The sequence below is a fragment of the Mobula hypostoma genome, chromosome 22 (genome assembly GCF_963921235.1).
Source record: "Mobula hypostoma chromosome 22, sMobHyp1.1, whole genome shotgun sequence".
Classification (NCBI taxonomy): Eukaryota; Metazoa; Chordata; class Chondrichthyes; order Myliobatiformes; family Myliobatidae; genus Mobula; species Mobula hypostoma.
The window spans coordinates 24,873,791-24,881,445 of NC_086118.1; the positions used below are offsets into that span (position 1 = coordinate 24,873,791).

At 40.7% G+C, this 7,655-nt stretch overlaps 1 non-coding gene across 1 annotated transcript; it reads right to left on the reverse strand.

Annotated features, from left to right (window-relative positions):
- Positions 1-640: 640 nt before the first annotated feature.
- Positions 641-711, reverse strand: trnag-ccc (transfer RNA glycine (anticodon CCC)). The gene has a single exon. It is a non-coding gene; the product is annotated as a tRNA-Gly (tRNA).
- Positions 712-7,655: the final 6,944 nt, after the last annotated feature.

A 7,655-nucleotide genomic window follows, 5' to 3' on the forward strand; every position in this document is an offset into this window, starting at 1 on the left:
ATCTCAGTAATAAAACAACTTTTTTGTGTGTTTTAGTATGCATTTGTTTTACGTAAAGAAACGCGGAACAGATGTGAGAGGAGTACGGTACATTTTCGTGTGCACGAATCCAAGCTTTCGCAGCGGTGAAGGGTCCACGGGCGCCTGGTGAGGTCGGTGCACGCGTTTCTGATCGTGCTGTGCTCACAACTGCTCAAGTGTGTGTGTTGCTACTGCTGAGGCCTCTCTGTGTCTGGTGGATAGCGAGCTGTACGGGCTGTTACAGACGGTACAGCGGAAAGCACTCTGCCCGCTAAATGCGGTTGTGCTGTAACAAACGCTGGGCTCTCTGACCGCCTATTTTCGCCGACGGGAGTCTACCTACTGACGGTGCGGTTCCCACTGGCTGAACGGTGTCAGCGCACCGACTAAACTATCGTAGTGCTGCCTGTGCGGAACCTGTGCTCTGCGGCCTCTGCCTTCAATACATCTTCCCTTCGGAACCGAGGACACGATCTCATAACCATGAAGCTGTGAATTCTGTCTCTAAAGCAAACTAGAACTAAATTAAAGCTTTTTCGGGCATTGTTTGTTAAACTAATTTAGCGCTAAATGTAAAATGCAGAAATTAATTGAATTATTCAGCGCTAAGAAAAGGTAATGCGCCGCCCGGGAATCGAACCCGGGTCGCAAGAATGGGAATCTTGCATGATACCACTACACCAGCGGCGCTATGAAAACCACTGCGCTGCAGTTCCTTACCACTGTTGCTTATGATGACATAAAATGTAGAAATATGGTAAATTGTTGTTGTCCCAGAGTTATTTTATCGTGAAAACGGAGAATAAAATTGGGTTTAGAATCATACAGATGTACAACACAGGGACAGGCCATTCGGCCCATCTAGTCCATGCCGAAAACAACCTTATGAGGGGGAAAAATTGACCTAACATAGCGAAATAATTTTGAAAGCTACCACCATCATTTTGTCTGTAATTTTTTTTTCCTTTTAATTGGTTTAGTGTTGACTATTACGATTCGGCATGTCACCTGTGCGCAGTTGAGAGCGCCCGAACTGGTTAAATCACGGCCTGGAATGGAAATAAGAACGCTCGGGAACGGAAACGTCTACGATAAGGGATGGACACAGCCAAGTCCATCACAGGACTGAACACTTTTACATGGAGCGCTGTCACAAGGAAGCAGCATCAATCATTAAGGGTCCCCATCATCCAGACCATTTTCTCGCTGCTAACCATCAAGCAGGAAGTACAGGAGCCTTACATCCACACTAGCAGTTTCAGGAAGTTATCACCCTACAACCATCAGGCTCCTGAACCTGAGCAGATAACTTCACTCACAACAGCTTTGAACTGATTCTACAACCAACCGATTATCTTTTAAAGACTCTCGTTCTGAGTATTAAATTCTTTGTTTGCACAATTTGTCTTCTTTCAAGCATTACTTGGTTGAAACTCTTTGTTCGTGTACAGTTTTTTTCATAAATTCTGTTGTATTTCTTTATTCCTGTATATGCCTGCAAGAACATGAGTCTCAGGGTTGTATATGGTGACATATCTGTACTTGAATAATGAATTTATGTTGACTTTTGACTGGTGGAGGATGATACCCACCCCAGGCCATCCATTGACTTAAGGGATATGGGGAGTGGACCAGAGTAAAGAAGAGACCAGATCAATGAGCAAATTTGTGGAAGGAATAGACTGTAAGAATAGGACTACTGATCAAAAACACTAAGAGGGTCTAGATGTGCCCATAGCCTATTTGTGTATTGTAATTAGTAATAATATTAAGTGATTCCACAGACTCTCAGACCCACCAATGTAATCTGCTGAACACATGGCAATGAGGGTATTATCTATTTTAATCTAGACTTCCACTGACTGTTTTGACAATGCTTTTTAATTTTCTGTTTCTGTTGTCTATGTTGAGATGATCAGTTTGTTGCAACAAAAGTCTTCCACAGGCCTAAACTTTCTTGTGAATTCCAGCAGGCTCATACCTTAAATACTTTGCCAATCTCTATGCTCAGAACATTCCCTATGGGTCGAAGATTTATTTTAAACATGTTGACATGGCCATGTAATTATCGCATGAAAACAGGGCCTTCTCTACCATGTGTCTGCCTGCCAGCAAGTACTTATGCAGAGAAATCCCATTTTTCTCTTTCAAAAGTACACTTTATTCATAGAAATCTATTTTGAAAATACAATAGTATCAGAACATAGTCTTCAGTTACATTAATTGCGTCAGCATATCAGTAATTCCTTGGGTAATACTAGTTCATTCTTCGATGTCATGGAGCTAATGATGCTCATCTTCTTAAATGTCATAAGAGTACCTACCCCAACAACCTTATAAAGAAGTGTTCCAGGTAAAAAATAATATTTTCCTCAAATCTTCATATCTCTTACTCCTTAACCGTGTGTCCATGATCATGCACATCTCTGCTCAAGAGGACATTTTTCTCACTATCCACCCTATCTAATCCCCTCATATTTTTGAATATCCCAGTCAGGTCCCCCCTCTGTGCTCCAATTTAAACAAGCCCAGCCTATCAATTCTCTCCTCTTGACTGATACATTCCATGCTAGTCAACATTCTGGTCAATCGTCTGAATATCCTCCCCAGTGCAATCACTTCCTTCCTATAGTCTTAACCAGAGCTCCACAGTGCTCCACCAGCAGCCTAATTAATGTTTTGTGTCATTGTATAATAACCTCCCTGCTCTCATATTCTATGCCCCAGCTAATGAAGGCAGGTATGCCTCAACCTTCTTAACCACCTAATCTATCTGTGCTGTTGTTATTAAGGATGTGTAGACATGAACACCGAGGAAATTCTGTCTCTTGGTGTTTCCTAGGTCCTACGATTTGTTGGCTTTATCCTACTGCTATTAGTCCTTCCAAGATACATGACTTCATGTTTTTCATGATTAAATTCAATCTTCCATTTTTATCCTATCTGCATACTGATTAATCATTCATCCTATAATGGTGTCCACAGCTTTAATATAGACAATAAACAGCAAGCTCCCTGCAAGACACCAATGGTAGCAGGCTTTCCATTTACAAAATCAGTCTATTTGTCTCCTATCAACAAGTCAATTTTGGATTACATTTACCAAATTGCCCTGGATCCCACGAGCTTTCATTCCCTGTGTCCCTGTCAAAGGTCTTGCTGGGTCAATAGTTAGACTGGATCTCCCCTTAACAAAGCCTTAACTGTCCTTAATTAATCATTCCCTCCCAAATGCAGATTAATTCTGTCCCTCAGTAATTTTTCCAATAATTTCCCCACTGTGCGATCGAGAATCTCCGGAGGGGAAGGCCCCAAATCCTCGGCTTTGCCTATTGGCTGTTGCCGGGGCTGGGGTCGAAGCGCTCGGCAGAGATGGTGCTTGGTGCTCGGTGTCGGAGGGCTGGTCGGAGGCTCGAAGTTTTCGGACGGACTCGAGTCGGCTGTGGTTGGGTGCTTCCAGGGTGCTGCATCGGCAAGTTTGCGGCGCTGGAAGCTCATGGCAGGGAGAGTTTTTCTTCCTTCTACCTCCGTGAGATGATGGGACTTTCGAGAGACCTTGAGACTTTTTTTTACCGTGCCCATGGTCTGTTCTTCATCAAATTACGGTATTGCTTTGCACTGTTGTAACTATGTGATATAATTATGTGGTTTTTGTCAGTTTTTTTTAGTCTTGGTTTGTCTTGTGTTTCTGTGATATCATTCTGGAGGAACATTGTATCATTTCTTAATGCATGCATTACTAAATGACAATAAAAGAGGACTGCGTGTCCTCATAATCTAATCTAACCTCTGGCCTGTAATTTACTGGTTTATGCCTGTTCCCAATCTTGAATAATTCATCTATCACATGTAAGCAGAGAAGACTTGACAAATTGTACACCTTAATTTGTTTTTATACTGATTGAAAGAATAACAGATAAAATCAGCACCAACATGTGTAATTGCCCAGGGCAACTCCAGCCTGTCACAGGGGAGGAATAAGTGTGAAGTCTAGTCTAATGTTTTGCACTGTCGTGATATGAGCTTCCTTGTTTGAAAATTCAATGTGTTGTCAATATCCAGAAAGCATGAGAGAGTAATGGGTTGCTGAAAATCCTTTAACAACATTGAATCCAGATCCTGAGAACTCATTCACAATACATATGTCACAGCCGTAATGACAATAGATAAAAGTGTGACTTTAAATTCTGACTTCCAGATCTCCTGACAGCTGCAGATCTAATGGTATTGGTTTTGCTGACTGTGAAGTTTTAAAGTCAAATGAAAATTTTGAGCCCTATCCAATTATAGACAGTTACATTAAGGGAAGGTTATACTGTAGCTATCCAATCTTCAAAGACTAATTCACTTCCCTGTTTTTCACTGTGGCAGCTTTGAGCAGTGGCGCCACACTTCCTACCAAGGAGAAGATACTTTCAGCTAACAAAGTTGTTTAAACACTGTTCATTTATTTTTAGTGATGTGTTTAAATTTAAATAAATTTCTTAGAACTCATTTAAAACTCACAGAGGATTTCTATCTTTTAAAATATTTCCAAATTACAAACACAAAAGATTTCCAAAACGCAGGTACAATTCCTATAAGCTAAAAGACATACTAACAAGTTGCAGGCAAGTTAATCATCCGTCAAAAAAATTGAAGGCAGATGAATGATTTCTAATTCACCTCATCTTTCTGGCATTCTTCTTGCTGTTCCTTGACCATTCCTAATAAGCTTGATTGCTTTTTTTACATTTATACTGTTTTTGTTTACCACGGGTGACTTCACACATATGTGAGATTTTTTCAAGATACTTTTCCACACAGGTGGTCTTAAAGCTTCTCGGGTTAGAGTTCCCAGATACCCACAATTAATGCTGTGAAGCTGACTCTCTGAGTACAAAATCCTTCCAACTAGATCATCTATTTGATGTGCTGAGTGATAGTATAAATCTGGTCTACAAGCTTCCTTGAACTAAATACCTTAGCCACTGTTGTCTGCTTTGATATAAACCAATTAACATACTCCATTACCTTACACTGTGCTATACGCCTGGCCTGTGTTCTATAGTCAATGCTGTTAGTTTGTAAAGATGTCCTTTTAACTTCAGACTGATTATTGCTTGCAATTCACATTAAGAATTGAAGACTTGCTCCCATTTATGACAAGAAGCTGCACGAAAAATATTGATTGGAAATTTAACTTACTCAAAACAACCCTTTGATCTCTAGAAATGTAAGCTGTCGTGTTTAGAAAGCTGAGTTTGGCAAAAAGACCTCCTGACCCTAAACGGTGAATAACCATCCCACAGAAACCAAGTAAGGCACAAAGGAACATAAAAATGAATCCAAAAAAAATTCTAGAAGCACAGGAAAAAGAAATGGATTGTAAAAGGAGGTGCTCCAACCAGAGACCAAAAAGAGATATTTACTTATGAAAACAGGGATACTGATCGATACAGTAGATTTCACCAAGAAAGAACCTACTGCTGGTGTATCATCAAAGAAAGATGTAACTGATGTTCTAGATGGGCGAAAAGATAAAGAGAAGGTACTAGAAAGGCTAATTGTGCTGAGTGGTTCAGATGACTCCTGGTTTGTTCAGAAAATAAAGCAGGAAACTGCATAGGCCTTGGCCATAATATCCAAGCATCCTTCAATTCAGGAGTGATGCCGAAGAGATGGAAACTGCAAATGTTAACATCGTTTGAAAAAGAACGTAGTAGCTTTAGACCGGTTAGTTTGATCTTCGTGATAGAGACAGTTTTAGGAACAAAGTCAAGGGCAAGTTCATCTGTCGTAAATGTGGATTGGTTCGAGAAAGACAGAGCAATTTGTTAAAGGTAAATGATGTAAAATTTTCTTTTGTTGATGTAACAGAGGGTTGGTGAGGGAAGTTCAAATCATTTGGAATATACATTTATATCAAGACCGAAGGACTTGGGAAATAAGATGAGCCACAGCAACAAATTTAACAAAAAGCTGAGTAACAGGAAACAAATAGTAGTAATGAGAGGTTGCTTTTTTTTTTGATTTTGGATTAAACTGTACGATGGGTCAGTATGAAGACAACTGAATTTTCTAAATATACTGTATATTAATAATTTTAACCTGGGTATCCAGGCTTTAATTCCCATATGATGGAAAATCTTGGAAGCATTATGAATGGTCAAGATGATAATAAACTTAAAGGAGACATAATTACCTAATAGAATAAAGGAATAGGTGGAGAAGATGGCAACGCGCCTGCGTGTGCACAGCCCTCCGGTGAAAAATGATATTGTATCTGTTAAATAGGGGCCGTGGACAATTCTGCTTTGATGGAGAATGGACGTGAAAGCACAGAGGAACATCTGGAGAAACTTCTGAAATGTCCGTTCACTGCTGTCATTACAGTGTGGTCAGGAATCTTTCGGAGGGTAGGCCTCAAAATCCCCAGCCTTGCCTGCTTTTGGCGACCGAGAAGGAGGTCAAATCGTTCGGACAGAGAGGGCGCTCAGTACTCGGTGTCGGAGGGCTGATCAGAGATTGAAGTTTTTGGATGACTCAGAGTCGGACTGTGGTCGGCATGGCAGGGAGAGTTTTTCTTCCTTCTCCCGGCTGCGTGAGATGTGGGACATTTGAGAAACTTTGAACTTTACTGTGCTCACGGACTTCTTCATCAAGTTATGGTATTGTTACACTGTTTGTAACTATATGTTATAATTATGTGGTTGTCAGTTTTTTCAGTCTTGGTCTGTCCTGTGTTTTGTGATATCACACCGGAGGAAATAATGTATCATTTCTTAATGCATGCATTACTAAATGACAATAAAAGAGGACTACGTGTCTTCATAATCATAATCATATAATTTACTGTTGAAAATGAGAAGTTTTACATTTTGGTTGGGGAAAAATAGGAGGAAGCAATATAAAAAAAGGCCAAAATTCCAGAAAGTGTACAAGAACAGAGGGATCTGGGGTTATATATGAATAGTTTATTGAAAATGGCTGTGGTTAGGATCACAAATGGAATCCAAGGCTTTATAAATGGAATCATAAATAAAAAACAAGGAGTAATGATCAAACCCCATTGACCTCCACAACCTAATCTCTTGGTACTTCCGGCATCACTCTATTAGACTACTACTACTACGTCGACTCAGGCCTAGGGGGCCGGTGTCGGGCACGATGACAGACTCTCCACTTCTCCCTCTCCCTCATCAGTGTGTTCAGTTCATCTACATTAGCTGCGCCGCTGTCTTCTAGGAGCGTGTTGACCATAGTCTTGGGAGGGCGCCCAGGGTTCATCCTCCCGTGCTTGGGCTCCCATATGATGACTAGGCTGGCAGGTAGCTCGGGGTGGCGTAAACAGTGCCCCGCTCGTTGCAGTCTTCTCGCCTCGATTTTAGTGGAGAGCATCGGTAGGTTCTCTTTCAGAGATAATACCTTTCTCATATCCATTCCCATTCCCCTAATCTCCACCTTCTCTGCAACTTTTAACTAACTTGTTTACTTGTAATTTCCATTGTGGAGAATGGTCTTTAGCATGAAAAGTTAATTCTATTTCTCTTTCTGTAGACACTATCTGAACTGCTGAGGGCTTCCAGCATTTCAATGGCTCCACTATATTCATTCTGATCACAAGGCTATCTAAATCAGTGATCTGTAGATGT